The sequence below is a fragment of the Petromyzon marinus genome, chromosome 38 (genome assembly GCF_048934315.1).
Source record: "Petromyzon marinus isolate PM22_M1 ecotype Great Lakes invasive population chromosome 38, UKy_Petmar_22M1.pri1.0, whole genome shotgun sequence".
Classification (NCBI taxonomy): Eukaryota; Metazoa; Chordata; class Hyperoartia; order Petromyzontiformes; family Petromyzontidae; genus Petromyzon; species Petromyzon marinus.
The window spans coordinates 9,041,438-9,067,193 of record NC_133704.1 but is presented as its reverse complement, the minus strand read 5'-3'; the positions used below and the strand labels follow the sequence as shown (position 1 = coordinate 9,067,193).

At 54.0% G+C, this 25,756-nt stretch overlaps 1 protein-coding gene across 2 annotated transcripts in view; it reads left to right on the top strand.

Annotated features, from left to right (window-relative positions):
- The window catches only part of HIC1 (HIC ZBTB transcriptional repressor 1), a 93,907-nt gene that overhangs the window by 15,502 nt on the left and 52,649 nt on the right, over nucleotides 1–25,756 (top strand). Inside the window, exon 1 of one of the 2 annotated variants that reach the window (XM_076072626.1) lies at nucleotides 13,353–14,910. The exons of the other annotated variant lie outside the window; for it this stretch is intronic. The gene's annotated coding sequence lies outside the window, so the exon portion shown is untranslated. Of the gene's footprint in view, nucleotides 1–13,352; nucleotides 14,911–25,756 lie in introns of those variants that run through there. 2 annotated transcript variants of the gene reach the window in all.

Genomic DNA, 25,756 nt, shown 5'->3' with positions numbered 1-25,756 from the left:
GTGGTGTTGGCTATCCACTCCCTCTTGTGCCGTGCCGGCCTTCATAGGTGCTCGCGAACAGCACTTGCCCCGACAGTCTACGGCTAAACGGGGAATCTTTGGGTTGTGGTGTATTTTGTGAGTGATGTGATGTCTTGTGACGTGCGAGTGCTGCGGTGAGATGCTGCTCAGGCCAGGCTTCCCGTCGCTCACCTAAAACCCGAAGTGTCCTGGAGTTTTTTTTTAAACCCTCCGTATTAAAGCATAACGTTATTTTAACGACGGCGCAGACATGGAAGCGTGTTTTTCCCGAATGCGTGGAGGGTCTTTCTGGCTTCCCTGGGTTGAAATCCTCAAAGCGGAATCAAGCAAGCATCCCATTGCAGGCCCACTCCTTTTTGAAAACCATAGTTGAGGCTCGGGGAAAGCTGCCGTGGTTAAATAATGCACCTCGTTCATGTTACAACTGCGCCCACAATGCGCAGCCGTTTGCTTTCGTTTCGTAATTACGTTGGCACATTTTAAATCTAAAAAAATACAATTTTCGTAAGTGAAGTAGAAAAGCATTCGGACCCCAAATCTGGTTTAGGGTGCGCGTCGTTACGGTGTGCATGGTTTCTCGGCGCGTTCGCCCGCCCGCCGCGTGCCTTTTGTGCGCCGCCGCATTTCCTTGGTGAGGTGGGGGAAGCTGAGGGGGGGGGGAGGGTGGGGGCCGGCAGGTTGGAGGGGGCAGCGCCGTTGAGCAGAGGCCGAATCGAGTAAACCGCACCTCTCGCGCTTGTCGTGCGCGCCGTTTGGAAGCGCGCGGTTTCACCGTCGATCCAAACGCGCACCAGTTTCTCGGCCACGGTCTCGTGCCCCCCGTCGCATACGCGTGTTCCGGCGGAGAGTGGCGCGTCGACGCGGTTGCCGCGACGTCGACGGCCGGCGGTCGGCCAATTGTTTGCGCCGCCTATGAGCCGCGCGCGGTTACGAGCCCCGTGCGCGCGACGCAGATCCTCCGGGGGCGTTGCCGTCGATCGCACGTGAGCGCGGCTCGCGTTTCGGGGGTCGCGGGTGGAGGTCGCACGCTGCGCGTAGAGGTCGCGGGAAGAGCTCGTGGGCCAAGGCCGTGTGGGAACCTCACGGGTCGCTCGAAGCGGAGCCGCCACCGCCGACCCGTCGCGGCTTCGGCAGAGAGCGGCGCACGCCGTAGATTTGTGTACGTTAAACGGCTGTCAGCCCCTCTCCGCGGCGCGGCGAGCGGTGGAAAAGAGGGCAGAGGAAGCCACGGATTCATAAGCTTCCCCCCCCCCCCCCCACCCCCACCATGGTTCCTTTTCCATTTTATTGAAAAGCACGAGAACTCACCTGGAGACTTTCACGAAGGCGTGACAGCGGGCCGACTCCGCCTGACCGTGGCCAGCGCTTGCGCGCGAGGCCTGCGTTGGTAGATGGCCGTTACCTAAAAATCTCAGGGGCCGGTGAGGCCGCATCGACCCCTGCTGCGCTTTGTCCTTCCAGATTGCGAGTGCAGCTCACAGTAGCGCCAACAATAGTTGGTGCGAGTTTCATTTTGTTCGAGCGGGCGGAGGACTCGCGAGAGACCAGAGGGTGGAGTCAAAATTTCCAGTTGGCGACGTTCGCGATCGTACGCAACGCGACGTCGCACGTCCCTGGAAGCGTAATAAACTAAAATAACGAAGCCATTGACTCGAGCAGTCCCCGTCGCCGCACTTCCGAGCGATTATAAACCCAAGCTGTGTATTGTGCTCGTCCAGATTCATTTCTTTGCAACAGCATGTTTGGCGTGCACACGATGCAGGGGTTGTCACACCTCTGCTCATCAATATTCCTCCCCGCCCCGTTCAGCAACGTACAACACGCGGTCGAGAGCTCGTTGTCGCTTCATCACGGCGAGCCGTGTCACAGGTCGCGCGCGTGCGTGTGCGTGTGCGCATGCGCGCGTACGAGCGTACCCGCGCGCGCGTACCTGCGTGTGAACCCGAGCCGGCGCAGGTGTTATGTAACGTGTGTCGTAACCCCCGTGTTTGTTGACCATCGCTTGAAGCTGCGCTAATGGTGCCACTTTTATGGGTCCAAGGGTTCACTGTCCATGCAAAGCGACGGTGCTGGACTTTGTTCCGCCACTAAAAGCCACCTATAATTACAGCGCGCTTGACCAAGAGGTGGCTGTTGTTTTTTTTTACTTTATTGCCGACATTGGAGCGATTGTGAGCAGCCGTGCAGCGAGCATCCCTGTGCAGCGAGCATCCCTTTTGGAGCGAGCACATGGCTCGGGGCCTTCCCACGGTGGTGCCCGCTAGTGTGCCGGGAGGCTTGCGAGCCCTCCTCTCCTGCACAAGGCGGCCCAGTTAGAGACGGGGGCACGGTGCAGGGTTAGGATTTAGGAGTTTGGGGGGGGGTTCAAGGTAGAAGGGCTCTGCTCCCATGCGTCACGCTCATTACACACAGAAGTGCTTGCCGCAAATGAACCAACAACACCTTTTGGTCATCCCGTCAAGGAGCAAAAAAACCATCACGCGAACTCCGGTCGTCCTCGCGTCAGCGGCTCTTGGCTGGCCATCGGACAAAGACGGTCACCGCACCGCGCGCTTTCAGATGCGCTTCTGCGGCCGTCTGGAACGCTCTTCCGGTATTAGGAAGCCACAGGAGCTATGAACTTTTAAAATTATCTAGAATTGAAACGAATTTCTTTAGAATCGCTTTTTGCGTTTAGTTCGTTGTCCTTCTCCCGCACCTCCGATCAGCGCACAGTTGGCTAATGACGGTGCGGAAGAAGTTCTGCGTACACGTACGCACACGTACGTACGCACACGTGCGCTCGTACGTGTACGCACGTACATACACGTACGTGCGTACACGTACGCTCGCAGTGCCGCCGTCCCATCCACGCGCTGCGGAAGGGCTCGCGTCGCGTCTCAATATTTGACATCGATTCGTATCGCCGCACCGTTTCCTGTGCGGGGGGTTTGGGGAGTATCAATTTTTCTATCTCAGCCGTTGATACTAAACAACGTGTCACCGTCCACTCGACGACGTGTGGGTTAAAATTTGCCAACGCTCTGAGAATGTACTATCAGTGTACTGTAAATGTTGTGTCAGTGTACTTACAAGTGTACTCTCAGTGTACTGTGAATGCCCTGTCGGGGAACTATGAGTGCACCGTGCGTACGCTGGGCATATTAAACCGTTGGTGTAATATAACGCAGAGACAGGGACGCACATTCCACCCAGGCTGTGGCTGTGGCCTCGTGGTTGCGATTGCCTGAGTTTTGAACCGCGTGGTCAGGGTTTGGTCTGGGTCTGTGCAATGACCGCCGTGCGTGTGGTGGTGGTGGCTACCTTGCTGAGGTATACTCAGCCCTGCCATGGCAATGTGGAATGTTCGCCATGGACTCGGCGCCGCTCGCGGAGCTGTCACAATGGGAGAGCGTGGGGAATGTCTCCTTGGCGGCGATGTGTTTTTATTTATAGCACTCAATTAAAGTTACACTTCAAAATAAAATGTGACTTGATTGTAATGTAAATGAAGGCCCGTATAGTTGTGATAGTAAACTCGACGTCGGTGACGGAAACTTGTAACCAGTTATCGGTGTCCACTTTAAATCCACACAGTTTGCCATTTGCATTCATCTCGGTTATATTTCCCGCACCTAAAAAAACTGTGTGTGTGTACACGTGTACCTTTTTCCAAATTAACCGCGGGTGTGTTTTAGTAAACGCTTGTTAAGGTTGTTAATTGGCGTGGAAATTGCGCAGGGTGCACGTTCGGTGATTTCCCAATTGTCATCTCTGTCCCCCAAAGCTACAATGTGTAACTCCTCGCTCACCTCGGGCCTTCCGTTCCCGCAACTTTCATCGAGCTGGCCGCTTAACGTTGCTGAGGCTGGACATCCGTGACTTCTGGGGTACTACTGGACATGTGAACTACTGGACTACTACTGGACATCTGTAATGACTGGACTACTACTGGACATCTGTAATGACTGGACTACTACTGGACATCCGTGACTTCTGGGGTACTACTGGACATGTGAACTACTGGACTACTACTGGACATCTGTGACTGCTGGACTACTACTGGACATCCGTGACTTCTGGGGTACTACTGGACATGTGAACTACTGGACTACTACTGGACATCTGTGACTGCTGGACTACTACTGGACATATGTAATGACTGGACTACTACTGGACATCTGTGACTGCTGGACTACTACTGGACATCCGTGACTTCTGGGGTACTACTGGACATGTGAACTACTGGACTACTACTGGACATCTGTAATGACTGGACTACTACTGGACATCTGTGACTGCTGGACTACTACTGGACATCTGTAATGACTGGACTACTACTGGACATCTGTAATGACTGGACTACTACTGGACATCCGTGACTGCTGGACTACTACTGGACATGTGAACTACTGGACTACTACTGGACATCTGTAATGACTGGACTACTACTGGACATCTGCAATGACTGGACTACTACTGGACATCCGTGACTTCTGGGGTACTACTGGACATCTGTAATGACTGGACTACTACTGGACATCTGTCATGACTGGACTACTACTGGACATCTGTGACTGCTGGACTACTACTGGACATCCGTGACTTCTGGACTACTACTGGACATCTGTAATGACTGGACTACTACTGGACATCTGTAATGACTGGACTATTACTGGACATCTGACTGCTGTGCTACTACTGGACATTTTTGATGACTGGACTACTACTGGACATTTGTAACTGCTGGATGACTACTGGACATCTGTGACTACTGGATGACTACTGGACATCTGTGACTGCTGGATGACTACTGAACATCTGTGACTACTGGGTGACTACTGGACATCTGTGACTGCTGGACTACTACTGGACATCTGTGACTACTGGGTGACTACTGGACATTTGTGACTACTGGACTACTACTGGACATCTGTAATGATTGGACTACTACTGGACATCTGACTGCTGTGCTACTACTGGACATTTTGATGACTGGACTACTACTGGACATTTGTGACTGCTGGATGACTACTGGACATCTGACTACTGGACTACTACTTGACATCTGTGACTGCTGGATGAGTACTGAACATCTGTGACTACTGGGTGACTACTGGACATCTGTGACTGCTGTGCTACTACTGGACATTTGTGACTACTGGGTGACTACTGGACATCTGTGACTACTGGGTGACTACTGGACATCTGTGACTGCTGTGCTACTACTGGACATTTGTGACTACTGGGTGACTACTGAACATCTGTGACTGCTGTGTTTCTACTGGACATTTGTGATGACTGGGCTACTACTGGGCATTTGTGACTACTGGGTGACTACTGGACATCTGTGACTGGTGGACTACTACTGGACATCTGTGACTACTGGATGACTACTGGACATCTGTGACTGCTGTGCTACTACTGGACATTTGTGATGACTGGACTACTACTTGACATCTGTGACTACTGGGTGACTACTGGACATCTGACTGCTGGACTACTACTGGACATTTGTGACTACTGGGTGACTACTGGACATCTCTGACTGCTGGACTACTACTGGACATTTGTGATGACTGGACTACTACTGGACATTTGTGACTACTGGGTGACTACTGGACATCTGACTGCTGGACTACTACTGGGCATTTGTGACTACTGGGTGACTACTGGACATTTGTGACTACTGGGTGACTACTGGACATTTGTGACTACTGGACTACTACTGGACATCTGTGACTACTGGGTGACTGCTGGACATCTGACTGCTGGATGACTACTGGACATTTGTGATGACTGGACGACTACTGGGCATTTGTGACTACTGGATGACTACTGGACATCTGTGACTACTGGGTGACTACTGGACATCTGTGACTGCTGTGCTACTACTGGACATTTGTGATGACTGGACTACTACTTGACATCTGTGACTGCTGTGCTACTACTGGACATCTGACTGCTGGACTACTACTGGGCATCTGTGACTTCTGGGTGACTACTGGACATCTGTGACTACTGGGTGACTACTGGACATCTGACTGCTGTGCTACTACTGGACATTTGTGATGACTGGACTACTACTGGACATTTGTGATGACTGGACTACTACTTGACATTTGTGACTACTGGGTGACTACTGGACATCTGTGGATAGAGCTTTACAGCTCATCGGATTCCTTCGGTGTAAATAAATATTATTTTTCTGATCCTGGCTTTTTAGGCCTGGGCTCGGTCACTGTAAAAAAAAAGATATATAGTATATACATTTCCTCATAAAAAATATGAGGAAATGGGAGTTGACATTGCTCACAGCAATTGGTGCAACGTGCTCCGCCGTGGTAGTCACGTCCCGCCCCAGTCGAGGGCCCGGTATCGCGTCACCGCCTTCGTCAACGAGGGCTGACGAGAACTCTGCGCTAGGTGCCCCACGTGTGTACCGTACAACTCTCACCCGCCCCCATCCCCCCGTGGCACGTCCTACGTCCACGCCGGGGTCACTTCTCAGCGCTCGTGCCATCGTCAGCCATTGCTCAGTCCACCGCTGGATGAGAAGGGCGATGCCGGTCGGTGGCATGGTGATGTGCGTGGATGCATGCACATCACGTGGCGCCGCCATTGGCCGCTAAGCGATCGTGACGTAACCAGAGCACTCGTGCCACAACCGATGCACCTGGAGGCCACGTGAAGTATCGAAGGCTCGCTCACCGGAGGTCATCGGACAGACCCAGGTAACATGGGTTGACTGAGGTCACCTTTGTGCTCCCCACTGTGCCAACTTGCTGCATTTTAGCCTCCCAGCACTCCGCTCTTTGTTGTGAGCGTCGCTCCTCTGCCCTCCGCTGTTGCTGGTGGGCGACTGCCTCCAACTCCCCAGTAGTGTCCTTGCACAAGCGTCTTGTGATCGCTGGTACCGTTCTAGAAATGAGTCCACTCGGCTCAAAGTCTTTCCGAATCGCATCAGCCCATCTCCTCTCCAGCCCGTGCTGCGCCTGTTTATCCCCCTCTATCCGTCCGTAGCCACTTGGGCATGCGGTGGCTGGGCCTGCCGGGCTACATGCCGCAGCCAAAAGCAGCTCGCTATCCTGAAGCCCGCCCACCATCACGAAGGTTCGAAATAATCACAGGCGGAGGGTCAAAGAACAAGCCCTGGTCTCTTCACGGCCTTGACCAGGTCTATAAAGCGTAGGCTTTGACTGGGTCTATAAACCAGAGGTGTTGGCCTTGTTGAAGTTTCTTACGCCACAGAGAATACGATGTGCAGGCTCGCCGCTTGACCGAATCCACGGTGGCTTCTCGTTCATATGCCTGGTGAGACGACGTTGTATGATCGTTGCTGGGATCTTTCCCGGCACACTGATGAGGTAGGTGCACCGGGAGTTGTTACGATAATTTCGTTCCCCCATCCTCCCAATCCCTGCAGAAACCCGTGCAGCGGTCCACGCAGTCGTAATATTTGGGCAGTCCGCACACAATGGCCAACCCTCCCCCAGCTATTTGCTTGGGAGGTCATCTCCTCAGCAACCATTGACGGCCACTCATCCTTGCGTTGCCGAACGGCTCTCCAAGCCGAGGCTGCGATTAGCCGTTCCCGCTCTTTGGCGTGGAATGTTGTAGGCAGAAATAATGGCACCGCTGCCATTTCTCCGCCAGCTGGGACCCCTCCTTCGCCATCCAGGGTTTATGTGGGTGAGGTCTGGGTCCTCAATGTAGCCATGGCAGCAGGGTGCCGCGGTAGTGAGATGTTATCTCCCTCGCCTGGTACGCAAGAGGTTGTGGGCTCATTCCCGACCCTCACGCCTGTTGTATATTTGGAGTTTGCGTGTCTCTTTCGCTCCATGGGTTGCGTGGATTTTTCTCGGGGTCCTCCGGTTTTTCCCTTAAAGATTTCGAAATATGAGCCACAGTCCTGAGCCTTGGTGGGGGTGGGGAGGGGGGTGAATGTCCAACCCCACTTCCAGGTAATGATTGCATTCTCACTCGTAACCGTCAGTACCTGTGGGTTTCAATGGGATCCTATTTGGATGCCTGCCCCCCTCCCTGGCTCCCAGTAGAAGAACATCCTACAGATGACAAAGGCCAATCAGCTCCACAGTAGGTCCTGGTATAAAGGACATGGACCCGCATTCCCTGTATCTCCCGCTACATAGTGCTTTTTTGCTTGGACCCGGCCGTGCAACCCAAGATTTTTGCGCGGATCCGCCGACGGCAGAATGGCGCTCCGGTCATTTCAAACCCCCGTGGCCTGCACAAAGGAAAAAAAAATCTAGCCGTCCTCCTTACATTCTTTTTAGCCGACCTTGCTCACGTCTTACAATCGCTCCCACCCCAAGTTCGAGCGTCACAACCCACTCGGCCGTTAATTTCGCTTAATAAGATGGCTCGAACCTGAGGCCCCCCCCCTCCCCCACTTTAGCGAACACCTGGGGACGGCAGCAAAGCGAAAGAAGGTATCCAACCCGTCAGCCGTACCTGCATCCCGGCACGGATGTTCACTTTCAGTGGGGGCAGAGACAACATGGAGGCGAGCCGACAACAACGTGGGGCCGCGCGGGCACTCCCACACCTCGCCGCCATGCTCCCACGCCCCCTTAATTCTTTTGCTCGGAAGGAGAGCCACTCCCTGTTGTTTGATGTTGAGCCTGGACCTCCTGTACACCGCAGAGGTCCAGGCGGTACCGGTCCTGCTTCCTCCCCAACGATTGTCCACTGCTTTTGGAGGCATTTTGGAGAGGGGGCGGGGGGAGTGTAGGTGGGGGTGCGGGGGGCTGGTGGCGCCCAGTCCCCTGACTCTGCTCGAAGACGTGATGGCCGGCCTCTCCCCTCGGTACCTCTGGCGGCAAATGCTTATTTGGAATCCATTTTCGCGGTTCTCTGGAAAATTCATTCGAGGTGGAGGCGTTACCGGCCCCTCGCGCCAAACCATCGGTGCCATCGTTAGTGCAAACAAAGACAGAGGTTCCCCATATAGCCTTGACGGATTGTTGGGACGAGTGCTGTTTGTGAGCACCTATTGAAGGCCGGCACGGCGCGCGAGGGGGTGGGTGGCCAGTATCACGTCCGGCTCCCTTTTGTCTCCCTAGTGGTGATGATTGCATCCTGCATCAGGTACTCATTTCAGGCTTAGTCGACCTTAGGGAGGTCCAGGACCGGTTCAGATAATCACCACTGGTCTTGGTCGCGAGTGGGAATCAAACTCGGGTTGCCGGGTTCGTAGCGCAGTGCGCTAACCACTGCGACACCGCTCCCCACATGCAAATGCACGAATTTACACCCACCACCGCTCTAACCAAAGCACCCACGCACGCAGGCACGCACATGAGCTGCAGCCGATTATAATAGATCGGCAATCGCAGCGCGCATTCGGGGCGAAGACGATGAAATCCGAGACCCCAGACGGGAACCCTTGAAGCACCTGGGGCCAGCGGGGGTTTTGAGATCTATTAGAAAAGACAGGATGATTGCGTTTTCCGATGGGCCGATTCGTGTTTTTTTTTTTTTTTCCCCCCAAGTGTCGTCGGCGAGAACGAACGCGCTCGAACCCTTCGTTAATTTCAATAACTGGCGGAATATCAGCGGATCCCGTGGGGTGCCTGTGCCTGCCACGTGAAAGCGCCCGCTCGCCCGTCCCTCTGTGCCCGCGGTGCCGTGAGCCGCCCGGTGAGATCAGGTGATCGGAGCGCGCTCGGATTTTGGCCTCTGCTTCCATCCCTCCTGCTACCTCTCTCCCCCCACTCTGTCTGCAGACCCCACTCACTACACCCGCCCCCATCCAGCTATTGCACCCCTCTCCCCTTCTAAGCACGAGAACCCTTCCACCCCCTCACGCCGGTGCCCCACTGCCCGCCCTCGAGCTGATATTGCCGTCCCCATCCATCCGGGATCGTAATTTTTGGGCTGGGGGGGGGGGGGGTGCCCCGGGGCGGGGAGCGGATGGGGGATGTGGGGGGGGGGAAGTGCAGTTGCGAGATGTAATTCGACGCGCGGAATAAACCACGCAGTTAATCGCGCGTGGCGATTGCGGTGGCAGAGGCACCCCGGCGGTGGCAGAGGCACCCCGGCGTTGCCAGCGACCGCGGAATCGAGCGCTCGCAACGAAAGAGAGAGAGCGGAGCGAGGCGGGGTTTAGCTCGGCGTCGACACGCGCATCGGCTTGGCTCGATGCTACGACGCGCCGTGCCGACGCTCGCCGCGTTCCGATTTTTTGACCCTCGAGAAAAAAATCTTGGGGTGACGCCGCCGCCGCCGCCGCCGCCACGGTGGTTTCGTTTTCCCCGCCCGTTGTTGCGACCGCCTCGCCAGGAGTGAGATGGATTCGTCCTGTCGGACGCTTTTTTTTTATTTTTCACCCCCAGCACGCGTCTTTAAAGGGCGCGAGCGCGACCCGCCGTCGTGTCGCGGCGTGATCCCCGCACGACGGAGTTTCGACCCCTCCCCCCCCCACCGCGGGGTCCCCGTGCCGCGCGTTTCGCCTGACACCACGACACGAACGTTCGTCGGAGGAAAATGTTCAACCAGCGGCCCCTTAAATTGCGGCCTTTCCTCTCCTTGAATTCGCGCTTTTTTTTCTTCTCATTGGGAGCTTCGCGTAATTTTTGTAGGCGCGGGCGCGCACGGCGTTTGGATTTTCCTTCCCGGTCACGTCGCACCGACGGAGTCTTGCCCTGTTTGTTGCCGCGGTTGTTGGGGCCACGTCTCGCCGGGGGACTCCCAGCTCGGCGAGCTTACGTGCCGTGCGGGCCCTGGGAGGCGACGCCGCTGAGCTCCCCTCCTCTGGAGTTGTCTCGTTGAGCCTCCTGATACCAGGCGGTGCTCTGTCCTTTTCCCTTGAGGAGGCTTCGGCGCGCGGCGATCGTCTCAAATATTTGCACCATTATGTCGGTAAGCCTGGGTTTGGATGGATTAAAATGTGGCAGTTGTTTGCGCGGCCATTGGTGATCGGGACCGAGACCGCAAACTCCCCCGTGCTGTGGCCGAGACGCAAATTCAATTCTCGTGATCTTGATGACGGCGATTGCTCTGTGTCACCGTTGGCGCGGCCGACGTGCTGCCGTCCCGTAAGCCAACGGAATCACCTCTCCTGTCCCTGTTTTTGTTTACGTAAATAAATGTAACGCAATACGTGAGAATTGTAAAACGCACAAAGGCCACAAATCCATGGATCAGTTTTTTTTTTTTACCGCTGCTAGGCACGGCGAGCGTTGTCAGTGGGGCCAGATTTTTTGTGCGCTACCAACATGTCGCTCGCGGATACAATCGCGCTAAAAGACGCGCGTACGGTTTCCCTCCTCTGATCCGGTTAAAGTGCAGGATTTTCACTTAAAAATATTTTTCTGTCCCCATGGCAACGCTCACCATCACCGTTTTTTTGGGGTTTTCAGCTGATCCATTAGGCAGCGCTCGGCCCTCCTTGAGCCGCGGAGTGCGTGATGGGATTACCCCGTCCGTCCTCCCCCGCGCCACGCATCCCCTCCTGCATTAGGGTTTACCCCAAATTGAGAACTCCCTCCCTCTTCTCCCGGGAAGCGTCCGGGAGCAGGAAGGGCCCTGCCTGCAGAGGCCCGGGCGCTGCGAAGGAGCCGACCCCGGGCCCTCGTCTCTTCTCCCCCGGCGCGAGCTCTCAAGAGCCGCCACCTCGAGAGACGTGCGCCGGACTGAGGTCGCCCCGTCGGCCCGCCGCTGGCCGCCGGCCGCCGGATGCCCCCGGCGGGGGCGGGGGGGATGTCGCCGAGGAGTGGCGGCGTCGCGTAAATTGTCAATACCTGTGAGCGTAAATCGGGAGGAGAGGACGCCGCCGCTGCCTCCCGACATTTCTCTCCTTAAAAAGCCGCTGCACAGCTCGGCGCCATTGTCGGAAGCACGTGCTTGTTTACGTACACGTGCGCGCTTGAGGTACATTTAGGTTCTTTCGCAGCGTACCCGCAGCCAACCGCGCCAATTGGGAGGTGCGCATTTCTTGTTGGCGCGCGGGCGCAGATCTCGTCGGGAATGCTGCGCCGCGAATTGCACCTGCGGTGATGTTGTACACGAGAAGGAGCTGCGCGCCTCGCTCTGCGAGCCCTCGGTTGTGGAGGCGCCCTCCTGCTTGGCACCCGGAGACTGTCGGGCTAACGAACGGCGCCGTCGAGCACCGACAATGAGGCCAGCGTCGTTGTCGGGGGGGGGCTGCGGGCTCGGTGAGGCCGCGACTGTGAGGTGGCGTGCCCCCCCCCCCCTGCGTGCTCCACCCCCCCCTGCGTGCCCCCCCCCCTGTGTGCCCCCCCCCTGCGTGCCCCCCCTGCTGGTCCCCCCCCCACCCCGAGTGCACCCCCTCCACATCGTCCGATCGTTGCTTTGGGGCAGTTTGTCTACAGAGGGGAGAGGGGGGGGGGGAACCAATCCGAAAAAGAATCCCCTTCGGCTTGGCAGCAGTGAGTGAGGGCAGCCGTGCACATCGTCGTCTCTCCTTTCGAGGCAACTCTCGCGGCGCATCGGCAGAAACCGAACGCTGCCGTGCCAAGGCGGTCACGGCACCGCGCACTTCCAAGGATGGGCTTCTGGTGGCCGTCTGGAGCGCTGTTCCTTCCGATGTTAGGAAGCCGGCCGGAGCTACGCGCTTTCCAATCGTGGAGATTGACGAACTCGTTTCTTTAGAGTGTTTGGTTTGTTTTTCTTCCGGCGCGCGCGCGCCTCCGATTGTTGGCACGGTTTGGCTACGTACGGTGCGGAAGAAGTTTCAACGTACGTACAAAGGCGTGGAGAGCGTGAAGGGAGGAGGAGGAGGAGGAAAGAACCAAAGAGGATGGAGAAGGAGGTGTTTGGGAGACGTGGGAGAGGAAGGGAGGTTCTGAGAAAGTTAAAGAGCACGAATTATTTAAATGTTTTCCAAAGGCGAACATTGCGAGCAGAGAGAGAGAGAAAAAACCGAGAGAGAGAGAGAGAGAAGCCACGGGAAATGCATTATAAACGGAGTGTTACACGGCGATCAGCAGATGTAACGAGGAAAAGTCAGCCGCCTTGAAATCTCTTTCACCACGGGCGCCCTCGTGCAAATCCCGGACATGGCACCGCGACAGAGCGCGTTACGACACCCTTCAGAAGTAAACCTCCCCCCACCACCCATCCACCCCACCCCCCACCACCCATCCACCCTACCCCCCCCCACCATCCACCACCCATCCACCACCCCCCCACCCACCCACCATACACCACCCCTCCACCCACCCACCATCCACCACCCCAACCACCACCCCACCCACCCACCATCCACCACCCCACTCACCACCACCACCCTACCCACCCCCGACCACTCCACCCACACCCCCCCCACCACGGCCGCACGTGCGTGTAGCCGCGCTGCCGCGGTGTGGAGCCCGGTGGCCCGTGGTGGTGGTGGCGGTGTTCTTCTTCTTCTTGTCGAGTTTCGCCGCTGCGTCAATGCAAAATATTGCGCGTGCGTGGGGCGGTAACGACGGCGTTTAATTCGGGCTGCTGCGTTGCTTCGCGCGCGCGTCTGCGAGGTAATGTTGCGTTTCGGATTAGAGCAACGCGAATGAATTCCCCTATCCCCCGCCCACCCCCCCCAATGAACGGATTAAATTATTGCCTCTTGTCAAGCTGTGCGTGCGGCGGCGGCGGCGGCGATGGGCGCGATGCGCGTTGAGTGAGCGCGTTCGTGTATGATGAACACGTTCGTGTATGATGAACGCGTTCGTGTATGATGAACGCGCGTTAGGATGAGCGTTGCCATCGCCAACGCACCAAACTCCTCCGCCCATCACCACCACCCTCCTCTTGCCACCATCGCCGTGTTGATGGTTTGACCGTGGAGGCTCGCGCTTGTGTGGCTGTGCGCGCGGCCAAAATTACGCAAAAAAAACCCCTTTGAGGACGCAGGGAACGGACACGTGGCGGTGATTAAATGTGTGCTGACGGAACACCCCCTCCCTCCTCCCCCCTCTCTCCACCACCACCACCACCACCAACCCCTCCACCCATTTACATATCAGCGAGCACTTATTAATCACTGCTCCAGGGTGGTGCTGTTTAGGTCCTTTTTACCAATTAGCGGCGGGGCAGATTGCGGGCACATTTACTCGATTGCTTTTGATTGAGATTATGCGGAGCAAATCTAATTAAAGGCAATGATCTGATTTGCATAATGCAAAAAAGGAGATAATTAACGCTAACGGAATTAGCCCGGCGTCTTCTGACGCTTCGAGGATTGCGAGGTTTTATTTTTTTCAGGGGGAGGAAGCGGACGGCAGGGCCACGGTCGTCTCCCAAATTTGCGGTGTGCGTTTGGGAGCAACCTCGGCCTGTTTACGAGGGAAGAGGGGGGGGGGGGCGCAGGTTTTGTGTTTTTTCGCATTTTAACCGCGCCGTTTCGTTTGCTTTTCGGAGCGTTTAGTACCGCGCAGGAAGTTGATCGGCGTGCGTTTTTAATATTTTTCTCGGTGCATTTTGATGTTATGCGTTGAGTGTGCTTTGGTATTTAGCGGTGCATTTTGTTTCATTTATATCAGTGTATTTAAATACATTTAAGCGTATGTTAATAATGATTAGTGTATTTTGGTGTTGATGTATTTTGATATTTATTACTATATTTTTGTATTGATCAGTGTATTTTGGTATTTATCGGTGTATTTTGGGTATTAAGCGGTGTATGTTAATATTCATCAGTGTATTTTGGTATTTATGTATTTTGTTATTTATTGCTATATTTTTTGTATTGATCAGTGTATTTTGGGTATTGACCCCGATGTATGTTTATTTTCATTAGTCACCGTGGCTGCCACAGTGCCGCTCGTCCACACGCAGCCACACGTGGTGGTGGGGCACTGCTGTGATCCGGTGCCCTCAAGGCGAGCAATTTAAAAAATTGAATCGCGCGGATTTCGGAAACTCCAAAAGCCGCTGGGCTGCGAGGTAAGCCGGACGTTTGTCGTGCAACAAATTAGTTCGAGAGCGTGTCTGCGCTGAGCCACGAGTGCTTTTCCCCCTCGTTCGTGTGAGGTTTTCCCCCGGGCACTCTGTTTTCCTCCCACACGCTCCGTATCGAGGAAGCGGCAAAACGAGTGCAGGACCACACTGAGAAGGATGAATGGATGCTGTTCCACTGAACGCGCTTCCTGTACACGTGCGTTTGAACACGGACGCCGACCGCCGCTCACGGGTTTTGCTTCTGCAGATTTCCTTGAGAACGATCGATCGTCTGTGTCGCGAGTAGAAATCTGCGATTCCCCAGTGGACGCTGTCGGCACAGGACAGCATGCAGGGGCGGTCGTAAGGGCGATGCGCCCGCAAAGCACTCTTCCTGGGTAGCCACAGCCCACGCCTTTCACTCCCCGTGAAGTGATCCGAGTTTGATTCTCATCCATGGCTAACATCGGTCTTGAGTGACACATGACCCAGTCCATGCCTCCCCCTCTTCCCCCCCTACCACTTCACCAACCAGCACTGACCAGCGTGGTGAAGTATGGTCGAATAGCAGCCCGTGACTGACATGGGGGTGGGGGTTGTTCAACATCCAGTATTGGATTGACATAGGTGCCGTACGTTGTGTAAACTTACACACGGAGACGCTTCCTGGGCACAGGAAATGGCTGCGACAGTGAGGTGAAGTGAGTTCACACCCCGAGTGGATGAGTCACAGTGAGAGGGCAGCTTGAGTTGCCGCACGTCCTTGGCGATTACCGATCCGCAAAAACAAAGATCCGCCGTGCAGCCAGAACAGACTGCAGGGCGCGAGCGCTGTTAGCGAGTAGCAGCATCTATGAAGGCCGGCACGGCGCACGAGCGGGTGGGTGGCCAGCACCACGCCCCTGCCGCCTCTGTCTCCCAAATGGCGACGTTTACGCATCGGAGAGGCGCCACGACCGGCTCGGATAATCCTCACACCGGGTTCGCGGCATCGCGAAACCCGTGTACGCTTGCCGTTCCCCACGCACGTGCCCACCGGCTACGGACGTATGCGTGGACGGTGCTGTGCTCAACGGGACTTTGCTTGCGTGCCGCTGTGCACCGCGGCGTCCACTCTCTCTCCCGCCGTGCAGGAGCGGCCGAATTCTTCACTGCCGAGTCCGCGCGATGTCTTCCGCGCAGCCGGGCTCGGCCGAATCGCCTGCGCACTTCGTTATCGCGAAGGATTTCGGCGGACCCTCTCGTGCAGCGGTCGGCAACCAAAACAACAAGAAGAGCCGTTTTCTTCGAATTCGGTGGAAAAAAAAAGACCCCTCTATTTCAAGAGCCGCAATGTGCACGTGAATGGCGAAGATGGTGGCCCTTAACGTCGCAAAAACAGTCCTTAATGAGTCATGTGGCTACGGGTTTCCGACTCCTGCCTACGGTGAACTGGACTTCCACTGTGAACTGGACTTCCACGGTGAACTGGACTTCCACGGTGAACTGGACATCCACGGTCAAGGTTTCGGCAACCAAAATAACAAGGCCAGGCATTTTTTTTTGCTCTAATTTCAAGAGACGCACGCGTGGCTGCAGAGCCGCAGGCTGCCGACCCGTGCTCTAGGGGCTGGGGCTGAGATGGCAGAAGTGGATTCGTCACGTACGAGGCCAACGTTTCGAGCCCTGGTGGGAGCCCCCTCGACTTGAAAGCCGGCTTCTCTTACGGTTGGCCGGCTCCGTAATCGGATTCCAGCGGGGCCGCCCTGTGCCACCGAGATACCCCCCCCCCCCCCCCCTGTTTCCTTCCCTCGGAACAAAAATGTCTCCTGCAAGCGTGCGGTGACGTCGGGTAGGGGCTGCGCTCGGGCGCGGACAAATTGCCGCATCCGCCGTACGTTCGGTTTGCAACCGAAAGCGGATTCGTTATCACGACGATTTGCAATTCGCCCACCTCGGGATTTCCGCACGGAAGTCAGAGCCGATTTCGGTGGCAGTTTTGTCCACGTTTTAGCATGTTCCTGGACGCGCGTGAACTTCACACCGGAGGGAGGGAGGGAGGGGCACGGGGCGCATTGTTTACCCGATCGATGTTTACATTGTTTTTGTGTCGTAAGGCGACCAAGTACAAATCCCACCTCGGGAGTGGCTAAGCAAATTAAAACAGAGCAAGAGAACCCGTGGAGCAACGGGGGGGGGGGGGGGGGTGTGGGGGTGTTTCTCTCGGATGAGCACTCCATGCCTCCAGCTGTCCGACGCACATTGTCAGTCGGTCCGCGAGTCCGTCTGGCAGATTGGGAATTCGGCATTTGCGGATATTGGGGGGGCTCCTCGATGACACTCGTTGAAATTTCCGGCGACTGAGGCAGTAGCCGTGGGTCTGCAATCAGCTTTATTATCGGTGGATGTGCGCAGAGTGGTGATCACGAGGGTTAGGGTTTGATTCACGGTGATTAGGGTCGGGGTGAATGCTCACAATACCCGGGCGCGAGTGTTGATCGTGATTAGGGAATGTGGTTTATGTTTGCGATTACTGCGTGAGGGATTATGCTGAGGCTCGGCGGTGATTGGAATTAAAATGAAACAAACTGTGACCTTTTCGGATGCTACAATTTCCATCCGTTTTTATTGTCGACGTTATTTACCCACCAAATCGTCACCCGATTCAAAACCAAACGCGCGCAACTGTCGATAGGAACGTCCCTCCAAGATGACCGCTCTGCTCAAGGTTCTCGCTCGCTCGCACACAGCCTTGAGTAAACTCTAGCACAGCGTCTCGGGAGGATGGTGAACGCTTCTTGCCGGGGCAACGCCGGACGCGGCTGCCCGCGTTGGGAGGCTGGGCGCGGGTGAACTGCGCCTCGCGTTCGCTCGCCCATTAATAAATTACGAGGCACGCAAATTGAACTTCAAAAGGGACATTCAGAGGCGCGGGAGAATAAATTAAAGAGGGAGAGAGAGAGAGAAGGCTTCAGATTCTCTGACAGACGCAACGACACCGACGCCGATGTGCGACTCAGCGAGAGGAGGGGGAGAGTGAATTTCCGGACGACTGGAGCTGCGACGGTCACCCGCCATCATGCGGTCCTTTCGGATGAGCTTCTGCGGCCGTCTGGAACGCTCTTCCTTCTGATATCAGGATGCCACTGGGATCGATTGCATTTTTAAATCTAGCTTGAAAACGAATTTATTTAAAAACACTGCTTTTTGCGTTTAGTTTGTCCTTCCCCCGCACCTCCGTTTAGTACGGTTGGCTACGTACGGCGCAAAAGAAGTTCAATGTACATACGTACGTAAACAAAGAAGCGACGTTCGGCCCTGTGAGCTGAAGCTCGCTGTGGGAGGACTAGCGCCGTTCACTTTGCCGCTTCGCTTTTCACGTCGTCGGCTGCGCTGGGATGGGGTTCTCTCTCTTGGTTGCAAACCGACGGGAAGCCCCTGAACTCCCAACGCTGTCTGTTGTCTGCGCGTGCGACATCCTGTTGTGTAACTTTATAAATATTTGTAAACGTCGATAACGGGTCGAGTCGCCGCCACTGCCGAGCTCGGATGCGTGGAGCCCAACCGGCATTGCGGGTCCCAGAGATAGCCTGCCGAGAGTGGGGGCTGCCTGGGTTCGACTCCCAGACCTTTCGTCGCACTGCGGGTGGCCAATTGATGGAAAATCTCGAGATGAGCAGAGGGTAACGGTAGCGGCCTGCCAGTGTCCCCGTGCGCGCGTCCGGCCAAGTGTGGGCTCGCATTTGTGAATACATTTTGAACGCCAACGGGCGAATGCCAGTGATATTTCCCGAAACGAGAGCGAGCTCAAGCGCCACCGCGCACGCTTCGAGCGCCTTGGACGTTCTACGATGGTTTTGCCGTGTTCCCGTGCGGCTCCACAAAAGGGCGGAAAAATTGTTACATTTTTTGTTGTTGTTGTGAACAAAAAATTACATAAAAATAACATTAGTTTCACAAGGTACGGATCAAATATCGTTAACTCGCAACACAGCTGGGGATACGATTTGTAATTTTCCCGAGGTATGCGGAGGCAGAATTGGATGTGACATCGCAGGTGCTCATGAATTTTTTTGTCATTTCTTGTTAGGAGAGTAAATATTCGTCGAGAATGTAAATACAACAAAATTAAAATATAATGTGCATTTTTAATAGCTTTCTAAACGCAACCAACTGTCAGATGTCTATAAATGTCTTCCAATTGTTACCATTTAACAATTTGCTTAATGGATTTTTACTGATCAAAAAATTAAAACAAGACTAAAACCTTGCGTTGAGAAAAGTAATCAATTTAATTACGTAACAAGCCTTTTAAATTAGAAATGTAAAGTTTTGACAGTTAAACAAATGCATAAACCAATGCAATACTGTGCAGAGGTGGGTCGGGTTTATATAAGTTTAACGCGTTAGGCTTTCGCGACCAATATCATCCAACACACACTGGTGTGCTGTACTAGAAATTAAACGGCATGTTCTGTTTACGTGACAACCTTACTAATTGGCTGTGTTGGGTGGTGGCGGGTTTTAAAGATACATTTATATTTATGCGATCTAACCCAACAAAAACTATTACGGATTTATATATATTTTTTGACAATCGTATCGGTAAGTTATTCGCATCGCCAGACGCACTGCAGAAATGTTTCCTGGCGACACTGAACGCAGAGAATGGCGCGCGGTGAAACCTTGGCACCGGCCGCACCAGCCCGCTGGGTTCTGCCGGCCATAGTAGGAGCTCATTGACAGCACTAGCGTCATCACACTTGCTTGCCACAAATGAACCACGATACCTTGCTGATCCTCGTACAAGGAGCACGAATCATCACCCGAACTCCGGTCATCCTCGCAGCAGCAGCGGCTTTCGGTTGCTGACCATCGAACAAAGATGGTCACCGCATCGCGCGCTTTCAGATGCGCTTCCGCGGCCGTCTGGAGTGCTCTCCCTTCCGATATTAGGAAGCCACTTGAGCTATGCACTTTCTTTAGAACCGCTTTTTGTGTTTAGTTTGTCCTTCCCCCGCACCTCCGATTAGCACGGTTGGCTACGTACGGTGCAAAAGAAGCTCAACATACATACACGTGTATACACACAATCTGCCCGGGTTAAAGCGGGCATCATTGCGTGTGTGCCCGCATGTGTCGGTTTTTGCTAAATCTTCTCCGCCAATTGTCACATCTCAGTGGTGCGGAAAGCGGCGTGACGGTGCGGCGTGCTGGCCCTCGCCACCTGGGTTTTCTCCGGCATCTTCTCTGCCTTCTCAAGCGCTGCTCGCACCCGGGATGCAGCGTTTGGGCTGCTGCTGCTGCTGCCTTGCCAGCGAGTTCACCTTCACGGCGAGGGCTCTGCTCGAGGCGGTGCTGGATTTGTGCTTGTGCACCGCTGTCAATGAAATACGTGATTTTGTACGTTTTAGTTTTGTCACATTCGATTTTTAAATACACTTTTTTTTCTGTTCAAACGCCAAATTACATTCTGCAGACTACCTTGTTCGCCTTTGTGTCATCCCCCAGTTCGTTCTTTCTTCCGCGTCGTCCCCCAGTGACATCTGGGCCTGGCTTAAACGCGCACTTGGCTTCCTGAGCAAAAGGAGAGCCACGTGGCACAGTGGAATTGAGCCACAATCGGCTCCTAATTCTGCCGGCTTGGCCAAGTTAAGGCTGCTCTGAAAATCTAGGCGGAGCCCATTTTACCTGGTTCACGAACCCATCTAGCCCACGTCGAGTGCTTTTTGTGGGAACGCGGCAGAGAGACTCGGTCTCGTTGGGTCTCTTCCTGTGCTCCTCCGAGATTTGACGCCGCGTTCGGGATTTTTCACCACCGTTGCCACCGTCCACAGGAGCTCTTCTCGTCCTCTGCATTCAGCATTTTCAATTGTCACGCGAACACCGTCTCTCGCAGCGTGCTTGTCCGCGTCTGGTTGTTGCGTCCACTTGGGTTTTGTCAGATGTCCATTCTGAGGACATTTGTCCACTCGACGCCTCCACTCAAAAATATCCACTCCGTTATTCCGGCACGCAGGGCCCGAGCGCGTTGCGCTGCTGCCGACAGTGTGCGGTGAAGAGAACAAGCGAGTTGTCTGGCGCAGTCTCGCAGGTTGTGGGAACCGACGTGAGGTGGGTCGTGAAAAATCGCGCGAAAAGTCGTAGCCCAGGCTGCGGCAAAACGTGCCTGAATGGCGGCCGTGTGTCATGCCAGCGAGCACTGGACACGACACGGGGTGTCGGTGGACAACGGGACGTCGGTGAGAATGACGCCGAGTGTCCGAGAGGGTGAGAGAGCGGTAGGGGTGACGGGGGGCTATTAGGGAGAGGGTGTGTTGGGGAGTGACACGGAGTGCCGGGGCACACCGGTGAGTGGGGTGCTGGTGGTGGGTGCGGTGGTGAAAAGCACGAAGGCATAAAAAAGGAAACTGGGTCTAATTGCTCCGCGAGTTAATGATTCTGACCCCTGGTCACTGGACAGCGCCCTCGTAATCGCTCGGGAACGGAACTGTGGGGTTGCAGCAAGTCGCTCCTGCGCACCTGCGCATGTGCGTGCGTGCGAGGGAGGAGGTTAGATTTGGCGTGGGCTCGCCCTCGCTAGCCGCGGTGTTTGTGGTGAGCCAGGCGTGGCGGCGCCGCGCGGGCGGGATTGGTGTATCACGGCAAGATCACCGTGTGTGCGTGCGTCTCGCTCGGCAGAAAGAAAAAAATAAGACGGTGCAGCAGCAAGCGCGTTGGCGACTTGCGTTGAGAGTTTTAAATTCCTTCTGTATGCATGTTGAACTTCTTTGGCGCCGTACGTAGCCGACCGTGCTAATAGGAGGCGTGGGGGAAGGACAACAAACTAAACACAAAAATGAGCTCTCAAGAAATTAATTTTAAAACTCGATTATTTCAATGTGCATCGCTCCAGTGGCTTCCTAATAACGGAAGGAAGAGCGTTCCAGACGGCCGCAGGAAAGCGCATCTGAAAGCACGCGATGCGGTGACCACCGTCTTTGTTCGATGGTTAGCCAAAAGCCGCTGTTGCCCGGATGGACATGAGTTTGCGTGATGATGGTTTCTGCTGCTCTGGGGCACGTGCATTTTAACTGCTGGGCATTCCAACACCGATATCCAGAGGAGGGACTCCCTCCTGCAGTGCGCCCCCAGACTCATCGAAGCCTCTCTCTCTCTTATAAAAACGAAGAATTGTCTGCAGCGATTCCTACAGCCATTAATAAAGATAGGGACTCGTTGTTTGCTTGTCGCGTTCAGACGAAGGCTTCTTTAATGGGTTAACATTACTTCAGGTGTTTTCCTGCTCGAGGAGTTTACGTTAAAATTGCATTATTTACAGTCATTTCATCCGCGCCGTGGCTGATCGCCTGAATCAGATGTGTTGCATGTGCAGTGTTGTTTTCTTTTCCATGCACATTTTATTTAAGTATTATTCAGCTATTGTTAATTTGTGACTATGTATATGTACATATGCAGCATTTCTGCATTGATAATTATCCAAAATATGTCAACAGATCTACCTTCAAAAATATTGTGCTGTATAGATGTGTATATACAAGAGATGAGATTTAAAAACACAAGACTTTCTGTCTGCCTATGTCTGCGAAGCGAAGCCCGTCCTTTGTTGGCGGGCCGAGGCCGTAGGAGGGCCTTCCCCGTCCACACGTGCGGGTGTGTGTCAAGGCCGTAATTATAATATATATTGGGGGGGACACATCCCCTCCACACATCCCCCCCAATATTCAAATATGCTCAAAATGTCCCCCCCCCCCCAATATATCTCTATAAAATAGATGTCTGTTTATGTGATTGTGGTTATGGTTGTACTTTACTAATCCCTAATCTCTGCCATTACATACAATGAAACAAGAAAAGGCAAAAAAGAAAAAAACAGAGCAATGTAATACAATACCACTGTTAGACATTATTGTAAAAAAAAGTCCATCCCATGTGTTAGTGAATTTTAAAATATTTTAGGCAGGAAATTCGTTTTCAAATTTATCTTTTTTTCTGGGGGGGGACCCCCTGGAAGATTTGGTCCCCCCCAATGTTGACTCCATGGCTACGGCCTTGGTGTGCGTGCAGGTGTGCAGGTGTGTGTGTGTGCAGGTGTGTGTGTGCAGGTGTGTGTGTGCAGGTGTGTGCAGGTGTGTGGGTGTGTGTGTGTGCATGCGCGCGGCACTCGCGCTCCGTAACATCCAGGAGTAGGAGGGGAGGGGGGGCAACGTTTCGTTCCCCGTGTTGAAGAGCCATTGATGACCTTGAGCCGTTCAAATTGAATTTGGCCGCTCACGACCATTTTGCAATTGCCGCTCCGCTGCGCTCGTGTTGAGATGGGGGGGGGGGTGGTGAAGCCGAGAGAGGCGCGCGCACGCGGGTGCAGTAAATAACCACAAACAAACAGCGGCGATAAAACAACAAACAGGGAAACCCTCGTTATTAGCTTGCGACGGGGGGGGGGGGGGGGGTGTTGCTCTTTTTGGGCTGTTGTTTATTGTCACGGGTTTGCGTGAAGAGGATTCGCTGGGGCCGTGTGTCCGTCTGTCTTGTCCACCCTGCTCGCTTTGCCGTGTCCGGTCTTGTCAGTTCAAACGTCAGGTCTAAAGTCGGCCTCGTCCGCCCTGTCTGTCCAGTTTTACCCTGGACTGTCCCCTTCGCTCACTCCTGTAATGTCCGCTGGCAGTTTCAAGTCGTGCTCATTCTCTCTGGGCTGGCCTCATCCCTGTGCTCTGTCCACGTGTACCCTCATACTCAAATTGTTAAATGTTGTGGATTTACTCTCCCAACACACCGGTGGGCTGAAGTAGTTAAAACTAATTAGCGTTTTGTTTACGTGACAATTCCCTTGCTAATTGGCTGTGTCGGGTGGTGGAGGCTTACGACACATTTATACTTATGCGATTTAACCCAAAAACCCTTATTATGAACCGCATACCCTGGTTGTATCTGTGCTGTGTGCTTGCCTGTCTGTGTACGAGTGGAATTGCTGCTTCACAGATCATACACAGACAGCTTCACCATCATTAATAAGAAGTGAGTCATTGCAGGTCAGCTTTGGGACGTTTCTCCCATGTCCTACTACTGTACTTTAATTGCCTATAGTGTTAGGCGTTTAATAAAATAAATCCTCGCAATTCTAAACGTCCTTGGCTCATGTAGTTACTGTACTTGTTGACCCACGCCTCTCCATCACACGAGTCTTGAAGGTAACCCTAGTGGCTTATAATAATTATTTGTAATGTAATTATTGTAGTGTGCGCCGCGCGTGCAGTGCGAGGTCGTTGGGTGTTCTTAAGCAACCAGGGCTGTTTGCTGCATCGTTTTCGTTCAGCCGCCTTACCTGAAGGAAGTTTAGGGATCTACTTAAAGCGGGTCATTGCCCCCTTGATTTGATATACCTGAAGGGACGACGGGATGCTGTCTTGTGTAACACGCGACCAATCTCGCAGGTATTTTTTTGGGTTCGATCGCGGAAATATATACGTGTGTCGTTAAACCCGCCACCACCCGACACAGCCAATCAGTAAGATTTGTCACGTAAACAGGGATGCTGTCTGGTGCTGGTGCCATACACGCAGCAGGGGCGCCTTGTAGTAAATTAATTGTTCTTTATTTCCGTGTTGGTCCATTGGGACCAAGTCTTTTGTTCACGGGAGTGCCCTGGGTTTAAACGAGTTAAGGAGCCTGTGAGATTACAATTCACCTATGTATGCATGCCATCTCTGGTAGTGGTTCATCTCCCAAGGCAGTGACTTAAGAGAGGAGGAATCTATGGGTATGGGTAAATACACGCCGACTTGCTCTTTTGGCTTGGTAGGAGACGCCCCCATCCCGTTGTTATTTTCCGCCAAGTGAAGCGCCCCCAATCGTTCCTCACTCGCCGAGTGTGTTCTGAGCTGCCCCGGCCCTGCCGACAGATGGCAAGGGGTGGCGTCACTAGGCCAGGCCCGGTGCCTCTGCGAGGTCAAAAAGGGTGAGAGTCAATGTCACAGGGACTTGCCATACAGAAGGAAGCAGTTTCCTTCTCCTCCCGGCTAAATCCTCCAATGCTACCGTTTTGGACACAAAAATACACAAGATATAAGATAAACAGACTGCAATTGTGAGGTTTTTTTTGGGGGGTGGGTGTGGGGTGGGGTGGAGTGGGGGGTTCCTGCTAACCCCCTTCCTCCCCCAATGCCCCATGTGATGCGATTTCTGAGCCGAGGTTTAGCTCTGGGGGGGGGGGGGGGAGATGCAGTTTTTAGCCGCGAGCCAATCGAATGTCAGGCAAGGGTGCTGACTTTCTCCTGACCTGTCACGTTGGAGGTGCAGTCGGGATGAGCTTCACGCGGCTCGGGGTCGTGTTTGCGGCACGAGAGTGTTGCGCTCGCATCTCTGTGGCCGGGAGGAGCTCTGGCAAACGAAGCCGCGTGAACCTTTAGCACAAACACGGGCTCGTAATCGGCAGCACACGGTCTATTAATGTGCGTGCATTGTTATGCGATGAATGCACCGGGTTATATATATTTTTTTAAAAACCCATCCAAAATAATGAACAAGAAAATCTTTACGGGAGACGCATCGCGGCGCCGATTCGTGATTTCCCCAAGGAGACGGCGGGAACCTTGACCCTTTCGCGTGAACTCTGACCCTGGAAATACATTGGCCCTTGATCTAATGGCCATGAATTACCCTTTGTTGCCCCTTGTTAGGAGGGCCCTCTCTTCAGATGTCTAATATTTGTTAACGGACATTAAAAGCGTTTAAATGAAAATACAAGCAAGACGAGAATGCGATCACGGGTTATTTGTGTGGTGATGTCAGTTGATGGCCTACTTTATGGCCTGCCCTAAGGCCAATAGAATTTTAAAAAGCAGTATTTCTTTTTTAATAACGTCGTAACGGTTGT